Genomic DNA, 18,766 nt, shown 5'->3' with positions numbered 1-18,766 from the left:
GAAAAGTAGCATGTCTACACAGGATGCCTTCTTCTGTGGTTTTCTTACCAGAGGTCCGTGGATAAGGAGTTAGTTATGTGATGCAATCTCATTTCATTGTTTGCTCTTCTTCAGTTGCATTAGAAGAAGCTATATTAAGTAAAATAGATTTTCTGTGTAAGAAATTGCTGTGGCTGCCCCAGGGATACTGAAGGACTGTGAATGGAAAAGATGATCATGTCGCTGATACAGAAAGGAGAAGACACGCACATATCTTTATTAAGATGTCATACAGAATATGGAGAAAGTTTTGGGACTGCTGTGCAATAATGAACTTGCTTTCACTAAATTTCTGAAAGCATCTATTTACTGAGGATATCAGTTGCAGCCCTCTGGAATTGAGGGTCAGACAGAGCTGATTATTGCCAGCTCAGAATTAGGATTCTCAATAACTTTGCAGCATTGCTGAGCGCCTGCTATTTAACCCTAAATGACATTTATTAAGTTTGCGCAGCCAGTGGACTGACGGACTCACTTCCTCATTATTAAATGTGTGTTTTTCTAATCTTGCATCATCACAGTGCTTTATTTAAAACTAAAATCAATATTCATGGTACAGAGGTATTTCCCCCCCCTACACTTTCATAAGTCTGAGTATTTAGTTTTTGAGCGCTTTCATTGCAGGCAGTGAGTCTAATAAATCTATGACAGTCTCAAGAAAGTTGTTTGAAGTTCTTTAAAATCTGAGAAATTGCCAAGGTTAGTACACTGTTTTTTCATCTTCCCAAAAGAGAACTTGTCCTGTAAATGAAAATAAACAATTTTACTATGCTGCAATGTATGATGTAATATTAAAGACAAAAGAAACAATACTGGTATTTTGATAACGTAAAAAGCACTTGTTACTGTACAATGTTATTATTAAGTAATTGCTGATTTTATTACTAGAATAATATCATCTGAAATCTCCATTAAATTATTTTTAAATGAAAATAAATGGGAAATTAAGTGCAATTCTTAGGTACAAATTATGCCAGTCATGTGTATTGCCCAAAGAATATTCTGTATCATGTGTGGCAATTTAAATCCTGCATGAAAGTCATAATGTCCTTTTGCAAAAAGCTCATTTATGAAGCAATCTGTAATATATATTGCTTTTGAATTATCCTAAAATTGTGATGAAAAAGAACAATGTTTCAGTCATCATGGTGTGTTTGTTTTTTTTTAATTTAAACCATTAGTATGGGAAACAATAAAGTCATTGGAGAATTCTTTGTGCTTAGGTTTAGAAGTTAGTGGAGGAAGTAAGTATTCTTTTATGCTGTATACACTGAAATTAATCACTAAAAATAAAATGAGAGAAATAGTGACATTTCACGTAGACAAAATGAAGACAGTTAGGCCTAGAAGACTCTGTAATGAATCAATCAAAATGGAGTTAGCAGATAGAAGGCTTAAAGGAATGTAATAAGACCATGCTAGAGATATCCTCAACAGGAAAGACTGGGGAAAGAAAGAAATGCTATGTGATAAGATAAGAAAGGTATGTATGGATAATAGCATTGTGATGATGGCTGATAACACCTCCACAATATTAATTTGAAAACCTTTGAGATATGATGGAAATAATAGCTGTTGCAAATTACTGTTTCCTGAATCCTATCAAGAACAGCCTTAAGCACAAGTCTAGCTGTAGCAAAGCTAGAGCAAATACCAACCTGATTAAATAAGAAATAGTTGATACATAAACGTTTTGCTAATCTGAGAATTAACCAATCACTACCAAAAGGACATGCATTATTTAATGGCTTTTGCTTCAAAAAGAAACTAATTGACACAGGGAAATGGATTGAATCAACCTTAGCACAGTGAATAAAACAGTAAGGAAATTATGCTCATAAAATTAGGTGTATGTAACCTGCAGAAGTAGTGTATATAGAAGAGAGTAAAGGAAAATAGGTATTCTAGAGGTGACACTGAGGAGAAATGAAGGTGGTAGCAAGTGAGGATAAGAAAAAGGAGGAAAGAACAGATGCCAGTACTTACCTTAGTGATCTAGAAACATTATACTCTACTATAAAAGATTTGTAAGGGATCAGTTGCAGAAGAGTGGTTAGGAAAGTCCTTGCTATTATTAGGTAAATTTTAAAGGTTTTTGGCAAAAAGTGGAGAAGGGTAGAAGTAAACAAATGTTCCAGAAGGTTGTAATACTTTTCTAGTGTCAATAAACCATGCGGTTTCTGGTGCTCTTCCCTGGGACATACGTTACTGAACTGTTATTTCCAGTACATAGGATCTGGCCTGGTACAGGAGATGATCTTATTGAAAACCTCACCATAAAATGTGCTGCTGGGAGGCAGGACATATCATGTTATTCCCGAATCTTGCACAACAGGAAAACACTGAAATAGTGGTGATGAGTTTATGGAAAAATAGTTGAGGAATACTGTGTACTCAAGAATGTTCTTAAAGTATGTAAAAAGTTGTCAGTATCTCTCTAATACGTGCTACTGTATATATACACACACACACATACATAGTTCCTTTTAATTATAGTAATTACAGGTAAGCTGGTGAGTTTCTAGCTATGGATCTTTATTTTTACTAGTAACAAAATCAGTATTTTCTTTCTCAAGTCTATTGGCTTCATTTCAACTTTCTTTAAAAGCATTTCACAAAAGCAAGTAGTAATTTTTAATCCCACTTTTCATCTGGGAAAAAGTGAGTCATGAATTAATTTTGTGAATCACAGAATATTCCTTGCAGGTACGCGTAAATTCAGAACACAGACCTCTGCATGGTCAACTCCCCTTCCTCTTCTCTGTTTTGTGAGATTATTTCACAGCTGACTTTGTGAATGCAGCTTGTAACAAAAAGTCCAATCTGGAAAATAATGGAGACTTGTTCTGGGTATGCAGAGACACATTGTGTCATGGAAGGGATGGTCTGTGCTAGTGAATTGCTCTGTGCAAGCGCAGCTGCTCAGTAAAGTGGCAGTGAGATGTTCTCTATAGCTCCGAGTTCTGTCTAGCAGATCCCCTCTAAACTTGTGAGCTCCTGTAGTGAGTCCATTCTGATGATGTTTGGCAGAAAGGCAAATGCTGCTGTGCTGACATGCATCTCTAACCACTTTATTGTGGGTCTGGTCTTCTTATGCTGATGTGCTTAGCTAAAATCAGCATGGGGGTGCATTGGACCCTGTTCAGCCTGCTGCTGTCTGTGGGGAGTGCTTTTTTTTCCCCCAGTTGTGTGTTTTCCTATAATATCATCTTATTTTCTGTCTCTGAAATCAGGTAGGAATTGGTGTAATGCCAAAATACCACAAGTTAGAAAAGGGCTGTAATGATGTATGTATAGATCTTTTATGTCTGTGCATAAATATATCCTATATATCTTTTAAGATAAGATACATCTTATATCTTTCTTTTATGACTGTGCATGTGTTGATGTATCCTCTCTCCACATTTGACATACTGACTTCAGAACCTTGTACTGCAGGAGGAGCTGTGGCCCACTGTCACCTTCTTTAAGCAGTCAGTCATTTTGTTGCAGTCACGTGTTTTGCTGGGTACCTAGAGCAGCAGCTTTTCAGTTTTAGCAGGGGGGAGTCTGATTGCAGGTAAGAGTTATTCTTCTGAAGGGGTGGCAGTTTGAGTAGTATGGCAGTGTAGTAGATCAGAAAATGCTAGGAAGTAAGATAGTTGATTCCATGTACAGTGCACATACACTATCAGCACTTCGCTGATGAAAAGTGATTGTTGCCTCCCTTATGAATCTGCACTCTCCTTTCAGAAGGAATGATGTTGGAAAAAAGACTGGATTTAATTTTCAGACATGCCAAATATCCAGTCTCTTTTAACTTCATGTTTTCCTAGGGCTGTTCAAAACTACTGAGTATTATGAATGAAGCTGTGTTGGGTGTTTCTTTTCAGTAGCATCTGAGATAGGCTGTCTTTACATATTCATATTGTCTCTACTTGTTCCCTTTAAGTTTGCAAATACGTCTATTCTAATATGCTAATTACAAGCACTAGTACTTTCTTTCATTGTTTAAAAAATGTGTATTTCCTTTACTAAGCTACTGTCGGATGATTAGTCTAATTCTTAAATGACATTCAATTCACAATGTAAGTGAACTACTTTGTAATCTTGGACAGAGCGCCCACATCTGTGCTTAATCTGTAGGCTATGTAACTAACATCCCATATTATCTATAATCTATAATATCTATGATAGTATGTGCTGAGACTGTAGATGTACTCCGTATGTGTACAGTAAAAGGAAACCAGTATGAAAGAAAATGTGTAGGGCCTTTTCTATTCTGCACGTCATCCTCACTGAATTTAGTGCAAAATTATTCTCCTTTGAACTGAAGCTAACTCACCGTTTTAAGAGAAATGCTCCTGAACATATCTGGCTATGAACAACAGCAGCATTAGTTTGTCATGCAGAACAAAGAAATAACTGATGTATTGTTGCCCCAGCCTGCAGTGCTTGCCAGAGCTGAGTGCAGCAGTCCTGTGAGAGGTGGGAAGTATGATTTTTTGTTTTGTTTTGTTTTTATCACTGTTCTTTCTTAGTCAAAGCACTTAGACATTTATCCTTAGTATTTGTATTCATTTTTATTGCTGATCAGATTTCCACTGCTCTTCCAAATCTATTTTTAGGAACAGTTACAGAAATTGTTATTTTATTCTTAATGTGTTAACATAAATCCTAATAATGTAAATAAAAAGAAAGTTGAGCTTAATGTGACTGACTTCCTGCTTTATAAAAGTTTGAATATTCAATCAGGAAGAGGAACAACTCTGCTAGTGATCGCATGTCATAAACAGCATATTAAATACTGCAATAAATACTTAAGTGAGAAGGGTTTGAAAACAACTTATGTTAAAATGTAGCTGCATAAGATATTAATTCATCCTTTTATAATTCTCCTAGGTAACTTGGATAAGTGGTTTGCCTCAATGGTTAATAGCCTTGATCTTCTATTTCAAATATTTTCCCCAGGTAACCACGCCTAATTCTCTGCAGTGCTTTGATCTCTTTTCCAAAGTTGACCAGTGTTATTTATTTCAGTGTCGGTGAAAAGTAGTAATAATCCTCGATATATCAACCACTATGACGTGAAAAGCAGGTGATAAAAGGTTTAAGCAGAAGATGTGTTCTCTGCAACTGTTGTGGTAAAGACATTCATATAGTGACTGTTGCGATCTCCTTTGGAGGGACACATTGCAGAAGCGGAAGCTTGCTTTTTACTCTCAAAGCTATTTAAAAACAAAAAGCGTAGCCGATTAAAATAGAATCTTCACTTTGTTATACAGATCTGGGTCTTTGTAGAGGCAGCTGTTGCGTTCAGATGGTTACTAAGGGTAATTTTACCCAGAAATGATTTTGAAATTAGAATTTAAAGAACTCTGTAGCTAAAGGAGAGGATATACTATTTTTTTTGCAAAGCAGTTTAATAAAAATCAACCCACTAGTATTTATTAAAAGTAATTTGACAATAAATAGTGTACCAGAGACTAAAAATAAAACACTTTGTACACCAGACCTGCTATGTTAAATTCTGCCTATTTCAAATTTGTGTCTTCCTTTTGAGTGTGTATTGCATCCTGAAACAGGGATTTTGATTGAGGTCCTCTATTTCTTTGCAAAAAGTACAGAAAGGAATACAAAACAGAAATGTAAAACATGAGCATCGACAAACCTAAACCCAACTATTTAGTTTATCTAATATTATGTACTTAAGTCTATGTGTGGACATAATAGAAAAGGACCTTATGATAAAATGAGACATATTTGCAGAATTTTTTTCTACGAAGGACAGGTTATGTAGTCAGAATTGTTTTATTATATTTGCTTACAAATGAAAATAGTAGTGCTGTGTCAAAGGCTTTCTAATGCAACTAAAGTATAGTTAGCTCTTGGGTAGTAAACACAGCAGGTAAGAGGAGATCTGATGAATATCATAACATTTTTTTATTGGCATATCTACTTGAAAGACAGTGAGAAACGCAGTTGTAGTAAATTAAGTTAGTGAGAGCCCATCTATTTTCTATCAAAGAGTGAAACATTTTGTAGGAAGGAGAAAGGGACAATGAAAAATGTGACCTAAAGTGACAATTAAATTAAGTGCTTGGATTCACCTCTATATAAGACAGAATAAGGGAAAGGGGGAAAAAAGTGATAGTTCAAGAAGAAAATGAATAAAAAGTGAACTTGCACAAGTATGACTGTGGATTAGAAATATGGGGTGCTCATGTTTGTATCTTTTGATGTTAAAAAAACATACTTTAAAATAAATACAAATTATTAATAATTTACATTATTTGTGTGCTATTTAATGAGGTCATGCAGCTTGTTGTCACCATGTATGATTAAAAATCAAGAGTATAAGGGTTTTATTTGTTTGTCTCCACTTAAAAATAACTTTGTTAGCGTGGATATGCACATTAATATAGACAGGAGAAGAAATAGACAATAGAAAATGTGTTGCGTTCTGCTTGAATCATTTTTAAAACAAAGTGCTTTTCTGATCAAGTGTGAAATAATGTATGGCGGTGGAAGTTCTGCGAGCTAATGTGCTAATTTAGAAGGTTGAGCAATAGATGTGTTAATACTTTTTCCTTGACACCTGCAGTTACCTTTGCTTTTTCCACATTAAGGGACTGGAACAAGGAGGGGCTCGCATCAGCTTAGTGCCTGAGAGACAGTCAAGACCTGGCATATGACCAGGACTCCCATTATTTCTGGGCTAGCATATGTAAACTCTGTTGCAGACTTCTCTCTGATGAGTTTTACAGCCACTGTTAGTGGTCTGAGAAGCTCAGAGGGGCAGTGCTGCTCAGCAGCGTAACAGTGCTGGTTGTACCACAGCATCAACTTGGCGAGGAACTGCTTGCCGAGGACACTGCATACTTTGTTTTATTGCAAAAACAGCATGTATACTTCCAAGGAGCTGGAGTTGAGGTGTTTGGTTTTGGTTGTTGTTGTTTTTCATTTTTTAAACAAAAAAATGGGGGTAGGATGAGAAACCTGAATTTCAAATCTTTATGTGAACTGTGGCTACATACAGTATATTGTGCTACGTTTATAAAATGTGCAGTCTTGCAGTGCAGGAGAAGATATGTAGAGAGCCAGTGTTTTCATCTGTGCTGTTGCAATCTAGCCAGCAGTGCTGAACTCTGAAGACAGACAAGCAGAAGAACACAGCCAGGCTTGGTTATCAGTTCTGGGCATTGGGAAAGGGCTGCATACCTTCCATGTCACGTTTCCTTTCTGTTACTCCACAGTTGTAAAATAAGTGCAGTTTAATCACCACAGTTTAGGTCTCTGCATTTTCAAAGTTGCTGTTAAAATGGAGTGATAGAGCTGATGTGACCATTGTAGATCCAAGCAAGTGGTTACAGTCTTTCTGTTGATGTCATATTTCTGAGCTTTGTGTTGAAGAGAGTAGAGTCTGAGAAAACTGATTTTGCATATTCAGTAGCACATTTGCAAGTGTAAGAAAACTTGAGATTGGAGAAGGTATGATTATTTATAGGTTTTGTCTGCTGTTTGGACTATGAGAAAACAGCTTGAATTGGACTATACTTAATAGTTTTTCTGCCAATATAAATATTTTGGAATATCCAACTTTTTTGAGCTTGATACAGTTTAAAGTGGTTTAGGTATTAAACTAAATGTAGGCATGTGCAATAAGTTATTTCTAAATAATGCTAACTTTTTTGTCAAGCAAGGAATCATCAGCATATTGCCCACTATGCCCCTGTTTTTATTTATTAAAAAACATGAGGAACACACACAAATATGTTCAGTAAATAGTATTAATGTTCTAAGATTTCACTCCCGAAGACGGCTGGTATATATTATATTACTAGGATTTACTATCATCTTGCACTTCATCAGTTGAATCTTTGGTAATTTGAGATAGTATTAAGCTTCCCTTTGACCGGACAAGGAAGCAAACAATTCTAGTCACTTGTCCTGGTTTTGGTTGGGATAGGTTTACCACTACAGCACCACATCGTGTGTAGCGGTGTGGACAAAGTGTGAAATTATAGACATAAATTGCAGATAATCCTGGAGTAGATGTAGTTTGCTGTGACTTACGCCTGCCTGTGATTACTGTGAAACCACAGTCAAGCACAGTTAATGAGTAACATTAGAGTAATTCTTTACCAGGATATCAGGCTGAATGTTCCCATTTTGCCCTGCATTTCCTTGGAACCTGGCATAGAAGACAGCTTTCCCTCTTAGGAGCAGTCTTTCCTCCTTGGGGATGGACAGTACAGCTAAATAATTCAAGTATTTCCATGGACAGGAGTAGTGAAGGCAAGTCAGAGTGACTGCCTAGGACACCAGACAGGATGTGGACAAACAGCCATAGGCCAGCACCCACTTTGTCCACTCTGAAGCTGGGCTAAAGATTGCTTGCAGATGGAGCTGCCTGTGCCCTTCACTGTACCCACTCCTTTCACTTCTCCAATAGTAACAGGAAAGAGGCTCCCCTTCTGTCCTGTTCCCATCCCTTCCTTTTTCCAAGCAGCAGTAGTTCAATTTCATTCATAGTTTGTAGTGTGAGAAGCTTTGAGCTTTCTCTGTCCTGGAAGATGGACCCACAAGGCATCTGGAGTCTTTCTGTATTGTCAACAGCAGCTCTCTTTACCAGCACATGTGCTTTCTCTATGAAGAATAGCAACTTCACTGATAAGGGAGAGATTCTCTTTGCTTAACTCTTGTTCCTCTAGACGGTAAACTGGTGACTGGATGCATGTTAATAAATTGCAGTCATAATGGTATTTTATTTTCTGCCAACTTCTAAATCCAATACTGATAAATGCTCCATAGTACTCTACAGATTACTATGGTCAGCTGTCCCCCTTTTATCTATGTGCTGTGACAATAGTGGCTTCTTGAGTTACTTCTAGTTCCTGAGTGTCTTCCAGAGTATGGCTAGTTTGTCCTGATCAGGAGGAACTATTGGAAAGAGCAGCAGAGCAGCAAGAATTTGAGACCAAATCAGCCTATTTTCTGTCAGCAAAGACAAAAGGTGAATGAAAACTGGATTTAGCTCCTGGCACTCCCTTATGTCACACTGTCCAAAAGACTCTGAATGCTTGGGTTCAAACACAGCTTTTTGGGCAGTTGCAAATCACTTAAAATGTATTAAAATATCAATCGACTTCATTTTTTCATTCTTTCCCATATTTAACTCAAACAATGAAGATTAAATTTTTTCTGAAATACTTTAAGTCTGGAAATCATTGAAATCATACTCTTTGTATGGTATTAGAATTTCTCTTCCGTGTCCATGTATAGCTACATTGTAACAGCAGGATTTAGTATAGGAGATTCAGCACTGATATTTGTACTCAGAAGGTGGACTGGCTATTTATAAGCATGAGCAGGGATCACTTTCACCCTGCCAGTACCAGTACAAATATTTCCTTCGAACTTTCATCTTTGCTTACCTCGAAGAACTCTCATTCTCATTGATTTTAACTTTCTTTGAGTTCAAATTGTGTTCTTCTGATTCCTCAGTAATTTGCAGTATATCCCTGTTAATAGTGCTAGCATTCAGGATCGTTTTCTTCTTTCTGATCCAAAATGGTACTATTGACTTCTCCATTGAAAAGAATAAGTCTGTCTGGGAACTCTCTCACAGACAGAAATTGATATGCTACTGTCCTTTTCTTTGCTGCTCAGATATGTTCTTTTTCATGAAATGCAGCCACAGAAGTCATTCTTATTTTGTGGCAAAACTGGTAAGCTTGTCCCCAGTAATAAAAGGATTTAAGAGGATTTCTGTTTCTCTTTCTCCTGCTCTGATTACAGCTGTAAGCTTCAAATTTTGTTTTCCTCATACTTCTTGGCTCCTAATAGAATGATGCAATGTGACCAATTTGATCTTTTATGTTATGCAGCACCAAGTGAAAACTACTTCTGGAGCAGATAGTGGATTTCCCAGCAACCTAGTTAAAATTGGAATGAGAATTTTCACTTAGAGACAGAACCTGGTAGCCTAGACAGAAGGAAGGCAGTGTATTTGATGGAAAATATGAAGGAGCTGTAGTGTTTTAGCAAACAAGATTGAGAATTTAATCTTTCTTCAAAGGAAGTTGATGACAGTTGCATCTTTCCTCTTTGATGTTGGTTGTGGAAGATGCTCTTGCTATAAATTAAATTCTGGCACTAGAGGAATGTGTCCCAAAGTATTCCTTGTCATTGATTGGAGAGTTTGAGTGCACAGACATGACAGCTATACCACTAGGGCGTGTTCTTGACTAGGAGAAGATAAATAGATCTTTGTGTTAACGTTGCATCTTCCTGCAATTTAACTTTGGATGCACTCAACATAATGTCTTCATGTTTTCAGAATTGTGTTACTGCTGCTGAATTACAATGAAGCATTTTTAAAAGCAGGTGTCCATGTAATGTGTGCACCTGTAATTATTTACTGTAGATGGTTATGTGGCGTTTATCACCTCATAAACTGACCTGCTAAAGTAGTGAATGTCATTATGCCCATTTCACAGATAAGGAATCTGGATTTGGATATATAATGATATATGACAGTGCAGCTTCAGAGTTAAGTGGCTGATCAGTCACACAGCAGGTTTATGAAGAAGGTGGAAAAGGCTAAACTCAAAGATAGTGCTTCCTTCCAAAACAGTACATTTGTAAGCAGAGGTTCTTAACAGATTGAACAGATTGTGATTAAGGCAGAATGTTCTTGTTATGTTGTTTTGTTGTTTATTGATTTATATTTTAGAATGACCAAAATATACACTAGTTACCAAAAGGAAAGTAAAAACAATGTTAAAAATCTTCTATTCCCTGGATCTTTATACTGCAGTAATAAGAACAATATAGACACAGAAATACCATCCTGTATTTAGAGAGCGTTCCTAAAAAGTGTGATTAACTGTGGCTTCTGTGTTTTTTGTGGAATGCAGCTCCTCGTTTTGTGTGTTGGAATTTAAGGGTTTTTGAATAATTTTCAGGATTTTGTGCCTGTTGAAGAACAACTGGAAAATGTGACCAGGGAATGTTGATAAAACAAGGGAAATGTAGTCAGTTTTCAGAATAAACCGTGTTATTACCTTTACGGCTTATATGTCTGAATGCTTCAAGTTAGCCAAAGTCTTGAATCTTACTTGGAAGATGTATGGGAACTACTGAGTCACGGCCTGAACCTCTGATGGATCACCTGAGGTGAGCCATGAGCCAGCCAGAGGAGCACAGGTGAAGGCAATTCACCTGTGCTCCTAGACCTATTTAAGACTGGCTACCAATGGGAAAGGATCTTTTCTGGAGATCTGCTTTGCTGGAGTTTTGTAAGTGAGCCCAGGATACGGGTAAGCTTTCTATCTATTCTCTTTTTGTTATTATAATCTGCTTTGCCACGCTCTGTTGTTTATTTCGTAATTATGACATCTTAATATTCATTGATTATACAACCTGACAAATGGTACAGAAAACAAACAGGGCATTCCTGCCTGTTCCCGTGTCCTGTGTGACTTACAACTTTATATATCAACCAAGCCAAATCTTGCAGAACGTTCACTGATGTGTACACAGTCGCAGCAAATCACACCGTGGATGTCATTGAAGAGCCTGGACAAAAGCCATTGATTAGCTATGCTGCTTGTTCTACAGTAATTGCAGTGTCTTAGTATTTTTCAGGGATATACACAAGCAGAGTACGAGACTATAATCTATAGATAACACAGCCATTGTCATGGTATGAATGCTTAAGCCCTGCATTTGAAAAGTGATTTATAGCGTGTGGGATTTTCAACTCTTAAAAAAAATCATAATCATATTGTGGATTCATCGAAGTCAAGGTTCAAAACCTGAATAACAGAATCAGAAATGCAAACATACTGGTTACGAAAATGCACATGGGCAAATAAATTATATACATTCAATAGCTGCTTTAAAAGTTATATGAAGGGAATAGCATCTCTGTTGTAGGCGTACCTGGCTGCCCATGAGACTTCTGAAAATTAGAATGAAGAAACAGTACAAAATACATTGTTAGAGCAGGGGGCAATGAAGGAAAAGTATTTCTTGTTTCTTCCTCATAATACTAGTAGATAAGGAAGATTGTATATGTGATGAAGGATGGAGAAGCATGGGTTTGTTTTGTTGTTTGGTTTTGTTTTTGTGATTGTGTTGGAGTTTTTTGGTGTGGTTTTTCTACTCTTTTTTTATTGTTTTTTTGGAGTAGGCTATTAAAAAGAGTAAGAGTACAAAAAGTCATGTATTGGCAGTGAGTCAAAGTAGATTGTAAAGAACAGTGCACACAGAAGGAAAGCAGCAAAAAAGATGCTGCTTGCTTTTTTTATTATTTTTATTTTTTTCCACTAAAAAGTTTGAGAGAGAAGAAAAGATCCTTTGTATGAGAAGAAAAGAAGAAAGATATTTGCAGTTTCTGGGTCAGCAGAAAAGTGTCTCCTTGACCTTCCAGGTGGAGGAACTGCATCCTAGCGGGAGAAACTTTATATTGTGTAGTCCAATGACTTGTGGACTGTGGGAAATCCCACAGACTATGAGATTAAGTGGAAGCCCTCTAAGGAGATTGTTTGATTTTTATTTTTTATTTTTTTATTTTTATTTTTTATTTGCAGATAACCCATTTGTAGCTGCTGATTTTAAAAATTGGGAACTTCAGTAGTTTCTTGGCTTCTTGATTAACTGCAGCAGCAAGAATTAAGTGGGAGATAACTCACAGCCTCATTCTTCTGAACTGCTTGCTTCCATAACTTGTACTGGTCGAGTTAGGTGATTAGGATAGCAGCCTCCTCCTTTGAGTGCACAGTAATCCTCACTGTATGGCACAGGAAGGATGTGATTTATCCTATGGTCACAATTCTGCACTTCAAGGAAGCTGTGACCTTCTGTTCTTCTATTTTCAGTTTCAATTGGTCAGCAGATTAAAAGGCTAAATTTGAGCCATGGGAAAGTTGAGAAAACAAGAAATCCTTGAATTCAAACTGAGCATGAAGATACTGAAATGCCTACTGAAATTAAAAGAATATATGCTGACCAAGCTGAAGGTCTACTAGTATAGCCATTTCTTGGAAACTTCATCTTTGTAGCTTTTTTGCCTGCTCAGACCTGTACACTGCAGTAGTAGATTTAAGTGAAATAATTATAACACCTGCTGGGGATGGGAAACTAGTCCTAAAAGACTGTTTCTTTCTACATTTAAGATGGCTACTACTTTTACTAGATCAGAAAGGCATACTTCTTTACAGGGATACTTGTGAAAATGTGACATAAAAAGACTTAAAACTAAATGAGACTTTTACGTAAAGCAGACAAGGCCCCCTAAAAATCAATGACAAAATTGTTACTTTTTGTACTGACAACACAGACTGAACAGAATGTGATTCAATGCATGATGCAGGGATGATTAGTACTGCTCATTGTGCTGCACATCAGCCATTTTGCATTGTGATACAGTTTGTGCATTTGCTTGCCTTCTTGTCAGGGTCCTGACTGAAGGTCATCTTTGCTTAGCTTCTGAAAAACAATCTGTTCCAACTAAGTGAACCTTCTCATCCAGATTCAATGTCAGAACAGAGTATTTTGACAACAGCAAGTTTTGTACTATTACATTGAACAGAAAATACGTCAGGCTTTTTTTCATTGTTTTGGGGACCAAATTATTTCAATATAAATGTTCTTGAACTAGAATACATAGTGTAAGTCCAGCTTCTTGGCTGATCGGCCATTGGGGTACTTTTTCCCTTTTAATTGTCACAGTACAATTAGCAGAGACAGTCTTTCCCTACTACAGGTACAGAATGAGAGCTACCAGGCAATAACAAGGAGCACTTCACTATATTTCCATCTTAGGCACTCGCGTCCACTGGGCAGATATATTAAGTTCAAGGAAGTAGAATTCTTCATATAAAACAGGTTTTTTTTAACCTACTTTTTTTTTTTCTTTTTCCAGAATACGATTATTTACCACAACTACTTGTTGCTGTTAATGAAGATTTTCTAGCCCAGATTTTTGTCCAGATACTTCAGAATTTTCAACAGTATAGATTTAGCATTCCAAGGATAATTGGGGCAGGGTTATCCTAGCTTTTATATCTTCTCATTTGGGAACTTAGGATATACAGAATATACAAGCATAGCTATGCTGAATCCCAGCTGACAAGAAAATGCATGTTATGTACATATGCCTCACAGACTTGTACAATAGGATGCACATAGAGTACAACGTTTTGAAGCATCAGTTATTGTAAGATAAGTAATTGCTTCATCTTCTGCTGCATCCAGATGCACAGCCCACAGTCTTGGCTAGGAGTTTGCTCTTTCAACAGAACCTGGTGAGAAGAATTAAATTTTTGCAGTGCAAATGTTGCCATAACTAGCCACCTTTTTCTCACTTGAAAAAACATTAGAGTAATCTGTTCTGTGTGTGGCTGCATCCTGAGATCATTAAGAAATAGAAACTAATAGAGAATGTCACAACTCGCTTATGCCATTCCACAAAGATCGTACTACGCTGGTGCTCAGAGTTCTTCTCTGTTTGCCAGTAACTTTTTGGGTAAAGTTGTTGGTTTTAACTTTCCTGCACCAAACTGTTTGCATGGGAACAGTTAGGTCACAGCCTGAACCAGTGATTGAACACCTGGTGAGGGGGCGTAGCCAGCTTGGGGAGCACAGGTGTGTGAACAATTCATCTCTGTGACCCAGGGTTCACCCCTCCTAACCTCATTTAAGGGCTGGCACCTGCAAGGGAAGGATCTCAACTTGGAGACTGCCTCACTTGGAGAGTGTTTGGTGAGCATCGGTCGTTAGAAAGTGGTAAGAGATTCCTCCTTTGTTACTGGATTGTAATGGCTGTCTTTCTTGAGTGATCTGGAGCTGGTTTAAAGCAGCTATATCTGCTGCTTCCTGTCCTTACACAGTTGCTGTTAGGATTAGTGGACATTGTAGTTCGGAGGCACTGTCTGTGAAAGGACAACAGTTGTAGTTTAACCCCTTTCTTTGGGAAAGGAGTGGGGGAAAAACTACAAGAAAGTGGTCTGTCATAAATATTCTGACAGGTCTGTTTGTTCCTTATGGCCTTCTAAAAGGCATGAAAACACTCTGCTTTCAACCATACTGACTTTGTGGTTGTTATCTGCATATAATGGATGACGAGAGTGAATTTATCAATACTATTTGATACTGAATCATCTTTCCCTAGGATGTGCCCTGTCACTCTGCCTTGTGACATGTTCTTTCCCTATCTGAGGGAGTCCAAATGTGTTGCATTTACTCAGGTTTTTTTTCCCCATGTTAAAAATTCTGGCAATTCTGGCAAACTCTAGCAAACACAGGGCCTTGTTCTTTAAAAAAAAAAAAAAGTGTACGTTTTACAGAACAGAAAAACAATATAGCAGTGTCAGTGTAAGAGAATTATGAATACTGCTCTGAAACACTCTAAAAAAGTTTTTCTTGTTTCCCGAAACTTGAAACAAATATAAGGGGGCACAGGTAGAGGATGTTGGCTCTTCTCAAAAACAAAAGAAATTTTGTGGTCTGGCATCTGAAGAGCAGGCAAATAGCTTCACAGAGGAAGAAGTTAACATTATAATATCCCTACCACTCAGCTGTAATTTAGTGATTTCCTTAAAACCATTATCCTCTTACAAAATACACTCCCTTGAACTTTTGGTGAGTGTAGCAAGTTGTCTATTTCTAGGAACTGTGATGCAGGTGGAGAGAAGGTAGAAATATTTCTCCTCAGATCTCCTTAGCAGTGCATGTTCTTTCAAAACACCATATGGTTAACAGATAAATGGGATAGGATTCAAGGTGTGGCCCTGATTACTGAATTATATTTTTGATTGTGTTTGATTTGGATTCATCATCATCAGTTTTTATATTTTTATCCTCATGACCTTAGATAATCTGTATGTGCTCTGTCACATTTGTTTCTGTAGTGTAATTTGGTGTGTGTGTAACAATGCACAAGATATATGCTAATGCTAACTGTGCAAGGAAATAGTTTATCCTGGTAAATGCATTTATTTACTTGAAACCTGTTTTAAGTGATATTTATTTTTCATAATAGGGTCAATGCATCTTGTCCTCCTGTTGAAGAATTAGCTAGTGTTTAATTTGCCGTTCAGTTGAAATATTGTTTTGACATAAAGTAGATTTAATATTAATTGAATTATGAAATTTGTGTTTATCGTACTGAACAATTATGATCTGAGGTATGTCTCCTTTTTCTACATAATTGAGGAGGTGCTATTAAATGTTGAGTCACCTTTGATAAGCGCTATTATCAATTATATCCTTAATTATTATTATCTGTCAATATATGCATTATGAATAAGTTAGGGTTGAAAGGTTATGTTTCTGAGTCATTAAATTAAAGTTGCATGTATACAGAAGTGTTTGTAAAATTAGTCTGTGATTGTGTATTTCTTCCAAAACAATCTGAACAGATTAAGGTGCAAAGTAGTGGTTAGTTTAATAATAAAAGGTGGAGTTATCTTAAAAATCCTTTGAGAATAAATATTCCAAAATACATGTTATAGAATATGAATAGAAAGACATTATTTGTACATCTGAAGATATGTCTTCACAATTATGAATCTGAGGGAGACATAAAGAATAGATTCAGATCAAAAGTACCAGCCAGAAGTACAGGTTTTTTTTTTCTTTCATAATTTCAAAAGTTATGCTACTGGCAATGTTTGTGCATGCAGTCTGAATATTTGTGCTAGTAAGGAAGAGACAGGCAAGATCAAAAGCTAAAGGGTAAAGTCCACCTAAGCTCTGTTAAGACCACCTGTCTGAGAGCCAAGGTTCGTTGAGGACTGAAAGATAAGCAATTTCAGCTTTCCATCTTTACCTGAGGAAATTCCTCAGGAAGTTCAGATAATCCTTCTGTTTAGAATTGTCCCTTTTAAAATGTAAATTGAGTTCTTACTGAAATTTGCCCATCATGAAGTAGGTTTTCACCACTTTATGCTGTTTTAATAAGAGAAATTTTTACTTTCTGGTGAGGCGAAATGTTTTGTTTGAATTTTATCCTGTGACAAAGAGTCTGTGTGCTGATGACTTGCTGCAAAGCTGTCCAAATACTAGCATTTTTCAGTCATGCCTATCTTTGGTAGGAGCTGTATTCAGACAAAGTCATTGTCCATGTTGTATGTCAGTGAATTAGCTTGTAGGCTCTGGATGCATTGTGAGTTTAACCAGTCCTTTACACTAAGCAAATGTCTGTGGTTATAGGCTGGAAGAATACCACAAATAACCCATGAAATGCATCTGGTTCACTCCTTTACAGCTGTTGAGAAGTGTTTGTTTGGAAGCCACAGTATGGTGCTGTCAATCTAGACAATTCATACATCTGAAGTATACTGGTGTTATTAAATGTTTCACTAAAATTCTTGACACTGTAAGGGAAGGCAGCACTATTGTTTCAGTGCTTAATGATAATTGAATTATTAGTCTTGAGTTTACCATACTGAACATTTAAAGTCATCTTGTTTCTCTACAATCAAATCAAGTAGAGGAAAGAAACTATTAAATGGTTTGTCAATTTAAATAAGAAGAATTGTGGAATTGTATTCCACAATTACTATTATCTGTCAAGGTTGTCTTTACAAATATGGAGACTTTAATGTTGATATGCGTGTTAAATTATATATAAATTGAAATCCATGAGTAATAGGTGATTCTCAGTATTTATGATTGAAGTAATGTAATTAAAAAAAAAAGCGAACATGACTGTGTTGTTTTTTACTAAGAGCTATCTATCGGAAGGAGAGCAAAGTTTTTGTAACTGGAAGATGTTAGAAAGTATCTACAGATACGTGTTTTAAAATAGCCAAGTGGGCTCCTATAAGTATATTCAAATTAAAATATTCAATTATTGCTGAAATATATCACTTCCCCTGCCAGATGGCATTAGCAGAACCCAACTAATATGAAGATGATTTGTTTAAAGCATCTGAAGTGGTTGCACTGCAGATACCTGATTATTTCTGAGAGCATGTCAGCATTCTGTATAATTCTAGTGGCTGTGACCATATGAAACCAAAATACTCGCTGTCTGAGAAAATGCAATACAATTACATTAAAGATATTGATGAGTAAATAGGGATCATATAAAATGGCCCTGCTAACTTTATTTCTTTCTAATCTGGACTTTTTTTTTTTTGCTTCTCTAGCAGACTGTACCAGACACAGTTGTTTTTGTGTTGTCTTTTTTTTTTTTAACCTACTCTACGGAACCTGCTTTAACAGGGAAGTTGGACTAGGTGGTCTCCAGAAGTTCTTTCCAATCCTTGTGATTCTGTGAAGATAGTGTTTGTAAGAGTTAAATCTATTATAAAAATTATATGAGAACTTTATCCTTTATGGTTTGACTGTGTCTACTTCAAACATTCCTTTGTAGTAGTCCCTTATGCAAGCACATTCTTCTCTAACTTTGCTGTCTTGGGCCAGTGCCCTTAGAACACAGACCTCTAAAGCTTGTAGACCTCTAAAGATCCTTGTAGCCTGATGATTAGTCATCAGTAAAGTTCTTACCATGTGTGAAATTACTCCAAACAAAAATGTAAGTAGTAATACGAAAATATGTATCATAATTTTTTAAACTGTACTGAATGCAAATCTCTAAGACTAGTGGTTTCTGAAGAAGTTAGTGTCCTATTCCATATTTTTAGGTTGATAATTTTCATGGGCTGTACATACTAAAATTAAAGCCTAAAAAAGCAACAGCTCCACAAAAGATTGTATAGGTGATAGCAGA

The 18,766-nt window shown here is 36.6% G+C and overlaps 1 long non-coding RNA gene across 1 annotated transcript in view; it reads left to right on the top strand.

Moving 5' to 3' along the window:
* The first annotated feature begins 11,303 nt into the window (after positions 1-11,303).
* LOC125693753 (uncharacterized) overlaps positions 11,304-18,766 on the top strand; it is a 34,205-nt gene continuing 26,742 nt past the window's right edge. Inside the window, exons 1-3 of the long non-coding RNA XR_007377238.1 lie at positions 11,304-11,342; positions 13,952-14,333; positions 14,731-14,814. This is a non-coding gene — a long non-coding RNA (uncharacterized LOC125693753). The remainder of the gene's footprint in view (positions 11,343-13,951; positions 14,334-14,730; positions 14,815-18,766) is intronic.

The sequence above is a fragment of the Lagopus muta genome, chromosome 5 (genome assembly GCF_023343835.1).
Source record: "Lagopus muta isolate bLagMut1 chromosome 5, bLagMut1 primary, whole genome shotgun sequence".
Lineage (NCBI taxonomy): Eukaryota > Metazoa > Chordata > Aves > Galliformes > Phasianidae > Lagopus > Lagopus muta.
Note: the sequence above shows the minus strand (reverse complement) of the source record. Positions and strands in the feature narration are given on the sequence as shown.